Raw genomic sequence first — 18,707 nt, 5'->3', positions numbered from 1 at the left:
CTTCCTCAGCAAAAGGAGGAGGACTGGCATGGATGTTAGCTCAGGGCTGATCGTCCTCACACAAGAAAAATAGGCTTCTTCTGGGCTGGCTTTTCATAGATCACATTTTTATGCCTGTTATGACACCATTTCAAAGGAAAAAATATGATTCCCAATTAGAAACAAAATATAATTTTTTTCCAGAACCTTTCAAGTGATTCTAATGCAGATGGTTCACACAGAATACATTTTGACAATTTTAAAGGACCATTTAAAATTCTAAGCTTATCAGAGAATAAATAACAGTTCTAAAAAGTTAATCAAAACTCAATGAGAATTTCAAATCACTACATAAAAGGCTTCTCCCAGAATGCTAATAGCTTAACCAACAGTAAAACGAATCTAGAACCTTCATCTGCCCCCACAAGCACAACTCCATACCCCAAGAAGGGACATTTTGTAAGACAGTGCACTCCAAACTACCACAACACCCAGAGTACCCTCCTCCGTTTGAATTCTGGGGACCATCGGACCGGAGGGAGGAATTGTGGGTACATTAGAGAGAAGAGTTTCGACTCCATCTCCCACAATCCTCTGTCTTCACTTGAGTCTCTCCACCAATATCATTATTGGATCCCCATCAGGAAGAACAGCCTCCCGCGACCTCAAACTACATTTCCCATGAGGACAAGGCATGGGCCTCCGGCTTCCCTGGTGAACAGTAACCAATAGGAGACGCCGCAGCGGCCGCGGTGTGGGTGAGTCCAGCCTCGGGCCTGAGTGCCGGGCCCAAGCCGGCTAGCGCAAGGCAGGGAGTTCTGAAGACAGTTGCGCGGCGTGGGGCGCTGAGAGGGCACTACCCGCCCAGGAGCTGCCGCGCCGGCCCGATTTTCCGCGGCTCTGTAAGGAGTAGCGCTTCGGTAGCCGGGCAGCTGGAGGTCAGAGAGGCAGAAAGCACGAGTGGCTGTGGCTGGGGACTGTGGGACTGAGGGGGCCTAGGGAGGAGGGTGCTTCCGGGGCCGCTTTCCTCTGCGCCTAGCTCCGCCCAGCTCCGCCTCTACGGAGGAGGGGGTGTGGGGACTGGGAGTCGGGGTGGGCTTCTGAGCTCTCCACGCCGGTTCCTTGCAGCTTTGGAGCGCGCTCTCTTTTTTCTTTTTACCCCAACCCGCCAACCCGCCAACCCGCTGTCTTTTTTCCTCCACAACGCCACCCCCCTCTCCCCCACCCCGCCTTGTGCCTCCTCAGAGGTCTGAAGTTAGGGTTCTCGACCAGGGGCTTCCCTAGGCAGCGTCTGGACTCCTTCTTACTGCTTGGAGGAGTTGGATGATGTCTTTCCTCTCTTCCCTCTATTTGCATTTCAGGTTTGGGCACACACCCACCTTCCAATGTACACACTCTCCATTTCCTCTAGGGTCGGGGGAATTTCTTGCCACGCTCGGGGCATGACTTTTTGTCAAATTTTCACTTTGCCTCCTTTATGGTGAGATAAAGCTCGCCGCCATCTCTTTATTGGCCCCTGCAGCCACCCGCCCCTTGCCTGACCAGATCTTTGGAGTAGAAAGAGTTTCACCTCAGTTTCCAGAAGGGATGGGGAACAGAAGAGGGAAGGAATCTCACATTTGAGAAATATGTGTTTAAGGTTCAGTGCAGTGTTCTGGTGAGAGTAAAAGGCAAGTTAGACCTATTTTAAAAACCGAGTTTTGTAGCGGTTTCCAGCAAGAACTGATGGCGCTAATGTTGACAAATATTTAGGGGACGCACCAACCACAAAATAAAGTAGACAGTGCAAAGCAGGCTGTGTTAATTATTTTATTATTACAAACGCATGCAGAAAGTACTGGGGGGTTAGTGGAACGGGATACTGATGGGGTGGGAGTTGGTCTGTGGCAGATCAAGCCTAACCCTGAAAGCACTAAAGGTTGGACACTCTCATCTGTCTTCCAGACTAGTCCTGGTAGGCTTTGTGAAGGAGGTGAATTTTAATTTGGGCTCCAGAAGAGTAAAGGGGATTCAAAATGGGCGAAGAGGAGGAAGAAAATGCTTCCTGATACTGGAGTTGGAATTTGAGAAGGGTAGATAGAGTAGGGAGCACTTGTGTGACAGGTGGGCTTGCCTGACTGGAGTAAAAAGTATCACCAGGGATAGATTGGGAAAGAAATAGCAGTGAAAAGCTTGGGGTCATAATAACAGGACACTCTGAAGCATCCACATAGTTTGGATATTATTCTGTATCAAATAAAATTAAAGATAAAAAATTAAGATTGGGTGATTTTTGTTTTTTCATCCTAGGGGAACCTGATTTGAGATCAATTCTTGGAGAACACGAAGAAGTGTGGTGGTATGTTCCAGGTGTGAGTTTAATTTAAACCCTAGAAGAACTTTGTCTTATGGACTGTTTTGTTTGTACCTATTCTTAGTTACAATCTATAGTTTTCAATTTTAAAGCCGGATGACATAAATTTATTTTCTTAAGAAATGCATTTGCTGTCCTTATACATTATATTATCTGAATTATAGTCATTTCATTGGACAACGATAATGACTGCTATTTATTGAGTCTCTGTAATTTTCGGGCACTATCACAAGCTCTTTGTTGCATTATCTCAAGAGTCTTATGAAGTAGGTACTATTCTTCCCATTTTTCTAGAGGAGGAAACTAAAACGCAGAGAAGTTAAACAACCTACTTAAAGTCACATAGATTGTTAGGATTGGGGTTTGGGTGTACAGATTTCTGATTCCAGAGCTCATGGTCTGTCCACCATGGTTTGCTGGTCCTGCTGTTCACTTTTGTTCTTGACTTTCCATTTGTGGTAAGGAAAGATTATTGTGAAATATAGTTGATCATCCTGGCAGAAACCCAAATGATTCACTTTTAGTTTCTGTGTCAGTATGGGTCTGCTATAAAGCAGCTGCCAAAACCAAATTAGCTTAACTGCTATTGCAGCTGTAGCTAATTGTGTCTGCCAAAACTATAGTCAGTATGGCTGTTTCTGAATTAGATGATTCTCTTTATAAAACATGTCATACCTCTAAGCTATTTGGACCTGGACAGTACTTGGGGTTTTATTTTATTTTAGCTTTTATTTTAAGTGACCTTCTGGGTCACTAGGTCTCCTCCGTGACCTTTGCCCACATGAAGAGTTGGGGGTGCAACAGAGTATAAAGTGTGAGCTCTCCCTGGGTCTAGTTGAGGAGTTGGATGCCCATAATTCTGAGGTAATGTAGTGTGTAGAACAGAGACAGGTACGAAGTGCTCAGAAAGGATAAAGGAAGGAGTGACTAACTGTAAGGGAGAGTCAGGGAGAAGGCTTCTGTGAAGAGATGACATGACAGACAGGTCTTGAAGGCTAATGAGTTTGCCAGGCAGAGAAGAGTGGGGCACAGGCATTCCAGATATAGGGAGCAGTCTGTAAAAGACATGTGGCTATATAAGAGCAAGGCATATCCATTCAATATTGAGGAATTCAGCATGGCTGGGGTACACATTGTTTGGGAAAAGAAAGGTATAATGGTAGAAGAGTCTGGGAAGATAGGTTAGGGCTGATTTATGAAGAACCTTGAATTTAAGGCTAAGAAGTTTGGATGTGCTCCCATAGGCCAGTGTTTCTCAAAATGTAGGGCATCTGCCAGCAGTGGTTATGTTGTACTCCCACAAACATTTAAAATTTTATTAATTATGTATTCTAATATGTCATTTAAGAGATAAAACAATTATAAATCAGATCAAATCTAAGGTTACTTAGGATATGGCTTTGTAAAAATAGAAAATGAACCAGTTTTAAGTTGATTTAAGATAAATATTAAATAAATAACAGTACACGTAGTGTGCGAATATGGTAAAATCACCAAGTAATACTCAAATGACTGAAGTTTGGGAAATGCTGCTTGTAGGCAATAGAAAACCATTAAAATGTTTTAGAAGAAGAGCATCATGATCAGGTTTTCACTTTTAGGATGCACTGGATGGGGACATGACCAGTTAGGAGGTTGGTGCTCTGTTCCACAGAGAGATGAGGACCCAAGGGAGTAACATATGAGAGAAGGGAACAGATTTGAGAGACATTTAGAAGGTAGAATTAGTAGGCCTTGGTAGATGTGAATATTATTATTCTATCAGTGTCATCAGAATTATTTTTAAAAGTCTGTATGTCACTTGCCTGTTATCCTTTATATTCTAAGATGAGCATATTATTGCCCAACAGGATATGTACATATATGCATGAAGGTAACAGTGGAGGCTGTTGTCACGAATGAGTTAGGATTACACACAAACATCCTCACTGCCTTACCAAGTGTCCTTTAGAGCAGTGGCACAAGTATTCAAGGCTCTGGTGAGGAATATGAGTATGATCTGTGACCCTTAGCCATCTGAAGAACTCCTCCTCCTTCAAGACCCAGCTCAGATATCAACACCTCTGTGAAGCCTTTCCTGCAACTCTCTCCATCCCACCTGCCACACTCACATGTGCATGCACACACAAAGCAATGTGAAGCTCCTGGCTTCCATAGGACACTGCACTTACCTCTGTCCTAGCCTGTACCACACTATAGTGGGTCGGTCTGTGGATGTGTCTGTTTCCCCCCTAGACTGTGAGCTCCTTGAGGGCAGGGACCAGGTCTCATTCATCTCTATACCCATAGCATCCAGAACAGCACTTGGCACGTGGTAGACACCTAATAGATGGTTATTGGATGAAAAGAATGGAGCAACATGTTCACATGAATATAACTCTGGACCTTGGTACCACAGAGTGCCAAATGCTACAAAAAGGTTAGCTGTTTGCTACTTTTGGTGAATAAAGCAGTAAATTAAAGTGACCTGGGTACATAACTTCACTAGAGATTTCTTTTTTTTTTTCCATTTTTCCCCACTCTCCTGTGGTTACCTTACCTTTTACTTTCTCGTTTATCCACCCAGCCACCTGTTCCTTAGGCCTGCCCATTGCATTGCTCCTCTTGACAGAGTTCACATTGCTCCTGCCCTGATGCTCTGCCAAGGATCCAGCCTTCCTCTCCACCCACCAAGCCTAGTTGACTCCATTCTTGAAATCACTCTCAAATGGGTCTCCGCCTACTCATAGACACTGCTAGTGGGACTATAATTTGATACAGCCTTCTGGAGAGTAATTTGTCAATATGTATCAAAAATCTTAAAATTGAACATAGCTTTCAACCTACCACTTCAACTTCTAGGGCTCTATGCTGAGGAAATAAACTTGATGTTTCCAAAAATTTAGCTCTCAGGATATCCATCCCAGAATTACTTATAATAGCAAAAAGAAAAGAAGAAAGAAAAAAAATAATATTTGAAATGTCCAATACTAGAGGTTTAAATTAAATCAATTATGGTACATCTATAGAATGGATTACTAGGTAGCCATGTAAGTTGATGTTACCAAAGAATATTTAATGATGTGGAAAATGTTTATGATACATTTAGAGAAAATTCAGATTATAAAGCTGACATCCAGTTTAACCATGCACACACACACATATCACAATGCATGCGTGCACACACACACATGTGTGTGTGCATACATAAGAAAAATCCTGTAATGTTAAACACACAAAAAATATTAATAGAGGTTTGCTATAAATGCTAAGATTACATATGAGTTCTGTATTTTACCTTTTGCAGATTTTTATTTTCTAATCTTCTATAATTATATTTTCGTTGATTTTTTTAAAAGTTATTTAAAAATATTTTCCCCATGTCCACCCCTATTACCATTGCCTTAGTTTAGGGAACACCCCCGCTTCCCCGCAAAAGACAAATGACTTCTACCCTGGATTACTACTGCCTCCAGTCTGCCTCCTTTCCAATCCAGTCTCCACCAATGCTGACAGAACAATTTTTCTAAATCCAAATCTGAAGCTATCTGACTTTATATAAAATGGTTCAAAGGCTGCCCATTGTCCTCAAGATAAAATCCAAACTTCTTTGAGTGGCTTATAAAACCTTTGAAAATCAGCTCTCTGCTTTCCTCTCCAGCGTCACTTTTTCCTCCTACAATTTACTTGTTCTTGGAGTATTAGGCCAGTGCCTGGCATATACTAGGTGTTTAGTTAATGCTAGCCAGATGTCGATGTGGATTGTATAGATTAAGTATTGTGTGCCAGACAATCCACCAGTATTACGTTTCATCCTAAGAGTAAAAATATTAAATATATAAAATAGTTATCCCTATTTTACAGATGAGGAAAATTAAAATAAAACTGGGAAGAAAAATAATTATAATAAAGAACATTTTTAAAAGAAAAAAACCAAAACCCTCTGCCATAACACAGCTCTCTTCATTTTCCTGAAGCCCGTGCCAGTCTTTGTCAGTTTGCATACAGACTTTGTTCATTCCCTTGGGCAAGTTATATGTGACCGCAGCATAACAAGAACAGTCCAGACTGACATGATCTCACCATGCCACAGTTCATATTGTGCTAACGTGCAGAAATCTATCCTTTGTGTACCTAACACTTCATGTAGGAGAGACGGAATAGCTCCAATTGCTCTGTTTTTCTTTCTGTTTTGAAATTCTATGTCTTTTGGGATGAGGATGTCAGCAGAGAGCTACGGAAAACTGTGATAGAATTGAATGTACAAGAAACAATGTGTCTCATGGGAGCCAATGTCATTGGTTAATTTATTTTTTTTAAATGTCATGTAGATGTATTTTCCAGCAATCTGTCCCCAGGGAAGACCTTGGTTGAATTCAACTGTTAATCCTATTTACAGAATGCAGCCCATGCGTGCACTATATTCTTGCATTGTTAAGTGATCTTAGACATATGTAGTGGTTTACCATAATGACATACAATCAGGTGAATATGGGGTATCTGATTTTCTCTACAGAAATGTATCAGCGTTCATATTGTCATTCAGGATCCTGCTGCGTGTTCTTCCCTGCATTTTGCTTACAAATAATACCCATTGTGCAAAAATGGATGCTCTTTAGAGGACAGAAGTCCTAAGCATGAATCATCTGAATAAAATGATATTACCTTGTAAGGAGTTGTCACTTTTAAATACTCCAGGAAAAAGAATCTATAGTTCTGCTGCTCCATGATCAAATAAGTTGAACATAGGAGTTACAGATAGAGTTTCAATTCATTTGATGAATTATTGTGGGCATACTATGTGCAAAGCACTCTGTTAGGCACTGCACTAGATACTCGTACATACCCCCTTTTAATGCCTTCCAGGCAAAGAGAGAGAGGGAGAAAGAGAAGGAGATCTGGTACACACAAGAATGAGTATGCAAGAGCAAATGAAAAAAGAGAAGATTTTAACAAGCAGGCCCATCATATAAATGCAAATTTGCCCAGGTGAAAATTGAGATATGTGCCAGTAGGCATTTATTCTTTTGTTTTCTGTCTCTTTCCTCAGTGGGATATATAGGCAAAAATGAACTGCCAGATAGCTAATAAGCAAATGATCTACTTCTCTGTTTACCAACAGTTTAAGAGAAGGAACAGTGACTTTCTGTACGTCCAGTCCTGCACAAGACTGCTGGCGATGTTGTGAGAGTTATGACTATGTCAGCTTTTCCAGGGTTTCTGTCTCTGCTGCAGAGATTTGGCAGACACCTCAGACAAATTTTATGTCTCTTAAATCTTCCTCAAGCTAGGCTTGGCTCTTAGATTTATATGTACAAAAAAAAGCGAAGTGTTTACCAGTTTGACATTTTTGAAGATCAAAACAGACTCAGTTTTTTTTTTTTAATTCAGCGTACACCTCAGTTTAGTCTACAGAAAGGGCTAATTGCTTTTGCTATTTGTTTAAAACAGCCAAAATGTTTACTTTCCAGAAGTGGTGACTGATCATATGTCTAAAGATTTATATTCCAGGTTTCAGTGTTGCTTCCTCTTTTTCTTGCCTACAAAATGTAAAGTTTTGTTCAAGTCTTCCTTTTCCTTTTTTGCCTTTACTGATACATAGTATAAAACAATGTAGGACGTGTGGTGTGGTGAAATATATTGGCAATCTAGAAGAAAAATAAACGATTGTTTTTATTAGCTCCATCTTGCCCCTCATTTTTGGCTCTCAGTTTTTCAATGGTCCCTTACCCACAAAATGTTGTTCTTTGGTGTTCTTGGCATAATAATTATAGGTGAGAATAAGAACTGAAGAATACAGTGACTACCCATTAACAAGGCTGGTCCAAATGTATCTGTAGGCAGAGCACAAATGAAAGTTTGGCTGTAATTCAAAAGAGTCGAAACACTGTGTAGAGAATGTTATATAAACACCATTGCTTCAGTGGTGAACTGTGAAAGATAATGATGGGGAAATCCCCAGTAAGGGCCCTTCTCATCCGCTCCAGCTGCTCTTCTTTTTAGCCAGGAACTACTGCCAGCTAGCGCTTCCTGGGGTAGAAACTGTCCCACAGTAAGACCTCATAATATGTCCTCTTACCATTTCTTCTTCAGTCAAGTCCTTGAACACACTTCACCAGGATTACTTTGGTCACATAATATTCTGATTTTCACCTTTCAAGAGATGCTGAGTTTGAATTCAAGGAGCACTCGATATACAAGCTCATTTATTCAGTGGACATTTGAGCACATATACAGGACCAGACCCTATGCTAAGTGTTAGGAATACAGTAATGCATTAGAAGTAGTCCCTCCTGCCCTTAAGGAGCTCACAGTCAAGTAGGGGAGATAGACAGCCAAACCAAAAATTATATTACAATGAGAAATGTGCTCAGAGAAAGAAGTATGTATAAGATGCCCTGGGAACATGATGGAGGGAATTACTGCTAGGGGTGGGTAACTTAAAGACTAGAGTCTATGTTGCATCATTGAAGGATAAGTGGGCATTGCCTAGAATCTAGGTGGACAAAGAAGTGGTGACCAAGGATTCCAGGTAGAGGGACCACCGACACATGCAAGGCAGTCACATGTATAAAAACAGATAGTTCAGAAAAGAGTACGATATTGTGTGTGAACCACTGGGAGTGTGGGAGAGGGGACAGGATAAGAATCTGGAAAGCTATCCTGTGGCCAGTTGGTAAAGGAAGTCTGCTTGCTAAGGAGCTTGGCCTTGATCCTATAGGCAGGGGTGAGCTAGCACAGGGTTTTAAGTGGAGTAACATGATTGGAGGATGGGCTTTATGGCGAAAAAACTGGAGACAGAGAAAGTTCACCTTTTAATTTGGCAGTCTTTGAGAGGTCTTACCCTAATCACATGCTGCTATTCAGCAATGCCATCTCTGCTAGATTTTCTTTCAGTGTACAAAGATCGCTTTGAACAATTGTTTCCTCCCACACACAAAACATCCCTTCCTGCACTCCTTCACATATTGCTTAGCTGAATATTCATTCTTTCTAACTCAAATCGATGATCCCCAATCAATTGGGGCTTGATTATCATGAAGGAAATCAGAATTTCAAAGCATAGCAGCTTAGTGTAAAAAACTATATGAAGCTTATTTATTGCTTACTATCAGCAGTGTTGAGGTGAGTGCTGGTCAGCTCCCCTTGGGGGCTGGGGAGGGAAAGGGACAGAGGCTGAAGAGATGGCAGGAAGTGGCTGTTTAGAAAATGGGCAGCATCCAGAATGTCAGAAGTGCCTAAAGGCTGCATCCAGATATGAGAAATAGATATAAGAGCCGGAATTATACGAATATAAAACAAATGCATGTTGAAGGCACCAGTGCCCAAACAAATTGTACTATTTAGCCAGTTTTAAAGCATGTTCTTTCCCTGACTTGGATACTGTAAATGGTTTCCCATTATCCATAGAATGAAGTCCAAACTCTTTAGCCTGGTATTCAGTACTTTGTTCAGTCTGTCTCCAACCTACCTTTCCAATCTTCATACTTCTCTCTTACAGAACTTCTCTGCCCCAGCCAGTTACTCTTTCAGACATTGCTTTGACATTTCCTCACTTACACTGTGAGCCCTCTTGGGACAGAGACTCTGATTTTTTAGCTTTTTGAATTCCCCAAAGTGCCTAGGATAGTGTCTTGTGTATAGTAGGCACTCAAGGTATATCTATAGGTTGATTATTGTTCCCCTGTTCTTTCCAATTTCTCTACTGCTATTGACCTAACACTTTTTCTACTAAAAATGGCAACTGAGACACAAGGTGAAAGGGGTCAGTCTTCAACAAACAATGTTTTAACTTTTTATTTTGAAATAATTTTAAATATAGAAAAATTACAAGAATCATAAGGACTCTCATATACTGTTCACTCATATTCACCAATTTTTAACATTTTGCACTATTTGATTTATGCTTCTCTATATAAATATGATTATTTTGTTCTGAAACATTTGAAATTGAAAAAGTTGTACCCCTTATCCCTCTCCTTTTTTCTGCAACCTTTTATGATGAAAATTTTTATACAGAAAAGTTGAAAGAATTGTACAGTCAACACCCATATACCCACCACTTAGATTCTGTAATTAACACTTTGTTCTATTTACTTTATCACCTATCCATCCGTCTATCCATCTTTTTATGCATTTCAAATTAAGTTGCAGACAACTGTACAATACTTTCTAAATTCTTCAGTATGCATATCATTAACTACATGAACAAATTATTTTGTGCTCTGAAATCAACCAAATCGTTCAATTATAACTGCCTTTACTGTGTTTCCAAAACTCCGGTCTACCTGTGTGTCTTAGATCTGTTTGGCCATGGAACACATGTCTCTTTGATTAACTTTTGAATGCCCCTCCACTTCAACTAGTCCAGTGCCAGACACATATTCCATAAATACCACTTGATGCTAATGAGCAGAGACAGAGCTAGAGCTAGGGGAAGAATTACAATAAAACTAGAATAAACTGAAGGAGGAGGGGAGTATATGAGAAGAAGGCCACAATGGGAGAGAGAGAAGCTAAGGCTTGAAGAATTGGGGGAAGTAGGGAATCTTAGCCCACCTGGTACTTCCAGCAGTACTTCCAATTGCTACTGTCCAACCCTCTCTTTAGAAGGATAGGTTCCAGGAAAGTAGGGACAATTGCTGCTCAGCAGAGCGCATGGCAAGTCTCCTTGCTACTACTTATACACCACTAATTAGTATATTCATGTTGCTTCATGAATATTCTAATCTACTAGAAGATGCAGCTTAGTTTTAGAGGGTATGTGTGGGCCACTGAAAACCTCTTTCAAACTAAATCTGTGTTACAGGCCAAAGAGCATTTGAGTTCAATGAATCCTAGTTTCCTTTTCTTTATAGCCTTTTCTTTCTTGTTGTGTTGTTTATAAATACAAGGATAGTTCTAATATGCATTTATTGAGTAATTATTTTGTTCCAAGAACTGTGCTAGCTGCTATCACATCATTAATGCTTTCCACCAACCCAATGAGGCAGGTGCTAATTCTTTTTCCATTTGCCAGATAAGAAAAGTTAAGACTCAGCATGGTTAAGTACCTTGTCCATAAGCTAGAATTCAAGAAACTCGGGTTTATCTGACTTAAGAGCCCAATAATCTTAACCACATTGTCAGATGGAATTAAGAAAAAATGATCAACCTAGTAAAAACTCAAGGAAGTTTACTTTCACTGTATTGACTCAGCAGGTGATTTATTCACTAAGCAAATCCAATTGAATCACTGAATTAAGAAGGAATTTAGTCATTCAGACTTTAATCATTAGAATGTTGGTATAGGAATAGATTCAGTTTGCTTGAGTTCAAATCCCAGTTCATCACTTACCAGTTGAGTGACTGTAAGCAAGTCACTTAACATCAGTGAGTCTCAGTTTCCTTGCCTGTAAAATGAGGATAATAATACCTACTATATAGCTGTGTTGTGAGGACTACTTAAAAAATAATGTAAAGTATCATGCCATGTCTTAAATGCAATAGATGCTCAGCATATTCTATATCACTTTCTTTCCTTTCTTCTTCCTTTTTGGGACCAGACCACTTACATGTAGCTTTCACGTGAGGAAAACAAACTACTCCTGAAACATTTTTTTGAAGAGAAACGTTCTGAAAAAGAATATTAGGCTGATTATTCCCAAGGCTGAGCAAGGACAGTTGCCCAACTCGTGTGTGAAATGTATTTCAAAATAAGCTAGAAACATGAACCCTTAGGAGAGTTGGGGTGGTCCATCCCTCTGCTTCCTGGAGATTAGGGCCAAATTGTGACATCTATTTTGTCACTAGAGTAAATTTCACAAGTGGCATAGACTGTTAGACTTGAGATATTGGTAATTAAAGCTCAGCCATTTCAAGGCAAGCAAGCTGAGGCTAAGAGAGTATAAGTGACTTGACCAAGGTCAAACAATGAAAAAATCAGGAGAACCCAGTTCTTCTAACTCCTTATCTAGTGTTTGTTCTCTGGTTCCATTGTGGGCTCTCAGGCAGGTGAAACCTAGTCTTGATGTGTGCTCTTTTAAGGAGACTGAACTGATTGGACACTCAGGGTTTGGTACAAGTTTGATTGATTCAGAAAACATGAAGCTTTGTTCCTGTTCAAGTCAATGCATTAGTTACTGTGGCTTTCCAACTTTTAATATTTCTCTTTTGTTTGGAGTTTAGCAAATTAGTGTTGTTTCGCCCCCTTTTAGGTTCATGGTTTGGTTCAAGTTCTTGGTTCTTTGAAATCTTCCACTGGGATTTTTGTTTTTGACAAAAATACTCAAGGTGGTTAACAGTGGGAATTCAGTTGAAAAGATCAGGCAGGCTTGATGACAGCTGCTGAGAAGCAGCTCAGGTGGTTTAGGGAATCATTAGTGCTTACATTCTGGAGCTTTAAATCAGGATAATGGAAACATTGCAATGTTTTTTTGGTGTATATGTTCGTGTGTTTGTTTTTATCAGGATGCTCTGATGCTTTCCTGTCTGTTCTTGCTACTCTGGGTTGAAACTGCTGCCTCCCACCTGATTGCCTTTTGGGACACACTGTCAGTCATGTTCTTGATATGATCCTCATTTTTTTTTTTTTTTGAGAAAGATCGGCCCTGAGCTAACATCTGCCAATCCTCCCCTTTTTTGCTGAGGAAGACTGGCCGTGGGCTAACATCCGTGGCCATCTTCCTCTACTTTATATGGGACGCTGCCACAGCATGGCTTGACAAGCGGTGCATTGGTGCGTGCCCAGGATCCGAACCGGCGAACCCCGGGCCGCCGCAGTGGAGCGCGTGCACTTAACCACTTGCACCACCGGGCCGGCCCCATGATCCTCATCTTTTGACTGTGGGAGCAGAAGCTAACAAAAAATCATCTTTCCTGTCCTTATCCCTTTACTTTGAATGGCCCTTATGAGGAACTTGAGGAAGATGAATTTCAAGCTTAAATGTATGGAGGAGTTCAGTTGCAACGTCCAAAGGCAGAACAGCCCGATTCTGAAATACAGCCTTTGTTCCTTTCAAACCAATGCGGTTTTAAAAGTCTCAGGCAACCCTTCTTGAGCAGACCTAAAATTGGGCTGACACCTTTGTTAGTGGCCAGCCGTGCCACAGGTAAGGCTGTGGTGGAGCGTTGCAGTGATGAGGCCCCTGGAGAACTGTATCCCATCTGCCTGGCTTTCTGCATGCCAAAGGAAAGTGAGTTCTGGTGCTAGAGCTGTCAGTGCTTTTTCAAGCTCTTAACTGTTTACCTAAGCAGTTGGAAGGCTAGGATTGCAGCTGTGGTGGTAAAAGGACCATTCCCAATACCTCAAAAGGCAAGCACTTTCCAGGAGGTGATGTTTTTGATGATTCCAGCAAGTGTATTTCTGCTTAGAAAAACAGTTCTCACTTTAGATTCATTCGTTCTCCTCCTCTCCTCTCTTCTCCCCTCCCTGCCGTCTTCTCCCCTTCCTCCTTTTAATGGCTCACTCGCTCTTAGCTACCACTCACCTAACTCTTTATGGTTCATATTATCCATTTTCCCCATTGGTTTAACATCGATTTTGGATACATATTTTACTGGCATTTTCGGTATTGGCAATGACGTTCAAAAGGGCAATTAGAAAAGGTTTTCTTTTTTCTCACAGGAAGTGGGCTGGGCACTTGTTTAAGGACACAGATGGCATTGGAGGGGGCCAAGGGGAGCTGACATCTGATATTTCTGCTATAGCTCCCACCTTTCTTTTGGCTGCTTCAGATTTGGCCCATGTGAACAGATACACACTTGGGTAAACACCGTACAGATGGAAATCAGGACATGTGGGATTTGGCTGAACCAAAGGTCCCCAGACATTGCCTGGGTCATTTAGTGCCCCAGGTGTGGCCACCTCAGGACTTCATGTGCTAAAATTGTGTCCCAGCTTAAGCCAGCTGGTCACTGTATATATAGTATCAAGGCAGCTTGGAGCCTCATAAAGCATGACTTTGGGTTTTTTACCTTGTGGTTTTAGATGTATCTAATCAACCTGAATTCTTCCCCACACACTGGACAGTGAAGAGGTACCACGTTAATAGAAAGATTTAACAAAAAGAGATATTCATACTTTGCATTTGAGATGGGACATAATACTAGACCATACAAAGAAAAATGGACTAACTTCCAGAAAGGAAAGAAGGAATTAGAGGGCTTCAGTTTCTTTAATAAACTTTTGATGTATTGTATATTAGATTTTTTAATTTTTCTTTTCAAAAAATTTCCCCTATGTGGAATTTTAAGAGCAAACAGTGATCCCTTCTAACTTTAAAATTGGAAGAATTGGAGAATGTTTCATGAAATTATGTTGGTCCTTTCTTTTTATTTTCCTTATATGATAGAGGTGCCTCATTTCAGTCATTTAGGCAAGATTTGTTTCGGAGTATAATAATAATAACCCCATACAATTTTATGGCCCTTTACAATTGACAGAAGAGTTTTAACACCTGTTATCTCATTAGCTCTTCACAGAAGTCCTGTGAAGCAATCGGGATAGGTACTGTTATGTCCAATTTATAAATAAGGGAACTTAGGCTCAGAGAAGTTAAGTGACTTGTCCAGGGTAACACAGCTAGAAAGTTGTAGAACTGGAACCTAAACCCAGATTTCCTGATACCCAGCCCCAGTACTCCTTCAATTGTGTCACGTTTCCTTCCTAAGAGACTATCTCGTTTTTGTTCCTACTCATGATTACTTTCGAAATTAGTCTAAAAAAATTTGCTTCAGTTTAGCAGATGAGTAAAACTGAAGCACTTACAGGTAAAGTGCCTTCTTAAGGTCACCTATAGGGAGAGTCCTGCACATAACTTTTAGCTTTTCACCTTGACTTTAACTGAACTATTTTTAGGTATACATAGATAGTATTTCAATGTTAAATATATGCACAAAAGTTGTGTGATCCACTGATTATAGGTGTGAAAGCCGCACCTGGGGAATGAGACTAGGGATGAAAAGTTGGCTTAAAATAATTAGCTTCTTGCCTTTTTGTTAAGAGATGTCATGTTCAATGTAATTTAATTTCTTTATCTTTCCTTTGCTTCCAGTCTTTTAAATATGATTCTTTAGGGAAAATTAGCAAATATTCATTCTGAATGTTGGTTTCTCAGGAACAAGGGTAGCTAGAGGAAGGAGAAAGGAGAGGGGTGACTTTCCATGCTCTGTAAGAGTGGGCAAGCATTATTTTGTTTGGGGCTGCAAGCTAAGATTTCTTCTAAGGCATGCAAATCGTAAAGTTCTGATTTGTCAACTGCATGCTGTTCTTTAGGCACTGATGTATGAAATCCCGAACGAATTCTCCGATGAACATACTGCTAATTGCTTCTCCACCTGCTCTCCAACCTCCTCCACCCCACCCCCTCCACTCCCAATTCAGCCTATAAGTGTCCGTCATTGGAGATGGATGGTGACACATGCAGTAATAGCAATTCATAAAAGCCAGTTCCAGCCCTTGTCTTCAAGGCTCCTGGATTTTCCACTGCCTGCTTTTGTGTAAGTGAAGTGGATGGAAGTGCTACTGGCATCAGAATCCACCTCCCTATGCTCCGTTGCTAGAGCTCAGTTGCTCGGCTGGAGCAGAGCAAAACAGAAGCATCGGATCTGAGCTGAATTGTAGCTGTTTTTTTTTCCCTCTCATTGCGGGGGTGGGTTAGGGGTAGTGTGTAGTGGGGGTTTGGGGTGCTTTGGCTTTTCTTTTTGTGGAGAGAAGAGAGTAAGAGGAGAATAACTCACAGTAGGATACAACGTGAAACAGTTCCCTGAAGAGTGTCACGATGTTCCTGGTACAATATACAGGTATGGTATGTTTTATTTTATCTGAAATTTCCCTTTTGTTTCAAATGGCATTCCTCTTTGTTTTACCTCCAGTTCAACTGTACTGAAGGGCAAATAAGATTCTAATGAGCTAAACAAAATAGCTGCATAAAACATGCCTGCCCCTAGCTATAATGTTTGTAGCAGATTGCTATGTAAAATTTGGGTTTTCTCTTAAATTGGTAGTTCCGATCCCTTAATTCTGCATGCTTCTCTGCTGTATTCTTGTATTGAATTTCTCAAGTCTATGTCTGCAACTGGTAGTTTGTGATATAGCCTAGCGTGTTTGCACAGAAGACACAGTGCTTTGGAAGCAAAAAGCAATTTTTGAACACTTAGTGTGTTGTGTTTCTCTTGAGTTTATTAACTCCTGTATTTGTTAATTGGTTGTCTAGATTTTGGATATAGTTAAGAGTAAGGTAACTTCAAATAGGAAGCATTCCAGAACACATTTGTTTGGTAATTTTTTAAAAAATTTTATTATTTAACTCAGATTGATGAACATTATATATTATTGTTGTTTGTTCTGCTAGAAAAAAGTGCTGGAAACAGTAAGGCTAAAAATGCCAGCTCCAAACCATCTGTATCATAAAATATCATTGGACCAGAAGTGTTCCTTAAGTATTCTCTTAAGCTTTCAGAAACATATTGGTCCATAATAACAAAGAACTTGAAGACTGATCAGGTATTGGTGAATGTTGTTTAAAAGGCTTCTTATACAGCAGTTAGACAGAAAAGATCCTTCCGAATGAAAAAACCTTGAAAAAGTTTCACTTTCTTGCTGAACAGAACAGAAGCTTAGTTCCTACAACCACATGTTTTGATAAGTTTGAATATCATTTATTGTCAAGGACTTTCATCTCCGTTCTTGCTTTATTGTCCTTAAAATGTGCTCCTGTGCTTAAGAGCTAAAAGATCATGTTCTGTTTTGATGCGTGGTTTGACAGTTGATTTCACTCCTCATTAATTGGACAGCATGCGGATGATGTGGAGAAGTGAGTGAGTGACAATATTTCAAGGTTACGCTGAAGAGCATACAGTGAACTTTAGTGCCTGGACCAACAGCTGCTGAATTGAATTGTCTGCAATTAAAGCAACAGCAGGTTTGTGTAGTCTCCCTGCAGCCTGTTTATTTGAATTTATAGCTTCAGTTTCTTCTTTGGGTAGCAGTTGGTTTGTTTCACTAAGTGTTGGCGAGTTGTGCTTGTTGGATGTTTTCTCCATACTCCAATGCATGCTTGACTCTACAAGAGCCATCTCTGTACATTTTTAATGTGAGAAGTTGTTGAAGTTTTTCTCTTTGGATTAAAACCAGAGAATATCTCATTGTCTCCGCTACAAAAGTAAATAGATACATTTTCCTGGAAAATATTGCTTTGTTCATTAAACAGAGGTTTCTTGTGGTCCTGTGTTTTTGGTTTAAATTTCTGGCAGTGAAAAATGTTGGACTTTGTTATGCTACTGGAATTACTATATCTGGGAGGAGCTTCTCTGTGCTAATAAAAGTGTTTATGTTAAAAAAATATATAGTGACATCTCCTTGCCATCTCTCAATTCCAGAATGACTTAATGAATAATTTCAAATCCAACTAGGTGGCTTTTATGACTGAATTTTATTTGTATGCTAATAGTGAATGCATGTTTAATTCCTTCATGGTTTTACTCTATTAAAAATAACATAATTACAGTATGGTTGTTGGTTGTTGACTCAGTGGATGTGATATAAAACATTTACACAGTGATTTAACATATACTCGATCAGTTTATAATCGTAACAACCCTGTGTGAGGTCAGTGGCATTATGATCTCCATTTCAGAGGTAAGAAAACTGAGACTTAGAGGATAAGTAACTGGCCCGAGGTCTCACCACTAACAAGCAGCAGAGCCTGAACTCATAGGTTAGATGATCTGATTCAAGAATCTGTGTTTTTTTCTCCCCCTTCCACCAGGCTGCCTCTCAGTTGATGGATCTAGGGGAAATTTGTCTTAAGCTACTAGTGAAGAAGGCTGAATTCAGTCATTTACTAAAAAAAATGTGTTATTTGATGGAACTCTAGAGATTTTTTCCAAACTATTTTAACCCAACATTTATTTTAATATGTGAGTGCTTTCCAGATTAATGTTACAGATATATAAAGAAATATTAGTGTTTGATTAATTTATACATCAATATGAATGAAGGTAGAGCCTTGTGAGTTATTGAGAAATAAAATGTTTTCCAATCGAAAAGTTTAATGTGGAATAATTTCCTTCTAAAACAAGCTAGTGTGCTTTTAATTCTGCTCAACAAACGTATACAATTGATTTCATGAATGTATCTGTATTTTAAAATATACTGGCCATGAATGTGAAGTGCTATATGTTTTAAAATTTGAGTATTTTATCCAGAGCAACAGAAAAAATATACAGTTAACTCAGTTTGACATGTTTCTTTCTGTTTATCTTACCTTATATCTAATCTATCTATCTATCTAAAGTAGACCGGCTTTCTCATCTTTTTAAGTTCCCAAATGGTTTCTCAATTTTAAATTCATTAGTTGAAAGGGAAAAAAAGCACACTTTCTGTTTGTTCCATTGAAGAAGGGAATACTGTTTA

The 18,707-nt window shown here is 39.9% G+C and overlaps 1 protein-coding gene across 2 annotated transcripts in view; it reads left to right on the top strand.

Annotated features, from left to right (window-relative positions):
• Positions 1 to 752: 752 nt before the first annotated feature.
• The window catches only part of ENOX2 (ecto-NOX disulfide-thiol exchanger 2), a 254,192-nt gene continuing 236,237 nt past the window's right edge, over positions 753 to 18,707 (top strand). Inside the window, exons 1-2 of one of the 2 annotated variants that reach the window (XM_058536719.1) lie at positions 753 to 917; positions 2,269 to 2,328. The gene's annotated coding sequence lies outside the window, so the exon portion shown is untranslated. Of the gene's footprint in view, positions 918 to 2,268; positions 2,329 to 18,707 lie in introns of those variants that run through there. The other variant, XM_058536720.1, reaches the window with a different exon arrangement.

This window comes from Diceros bicornis, chromosome X, assembly GCF_020826845.1.
Source record: "Diceros bicornis minor isolate mBicDic1 chromosome X, mDicBic1.mat.cur, whole genome shotgun sequence".
Classification (NCBI taxonomy): domain Eukaryota; kingdom Metazoa; phylum Chordata; class Mammalia; order Perissodactyla; family Rhinocerotidae; genus Diceros; species Diceros bicornis.
This window is presented reverse-complemented; position numbering and strand designations above follow the sequence as displayed.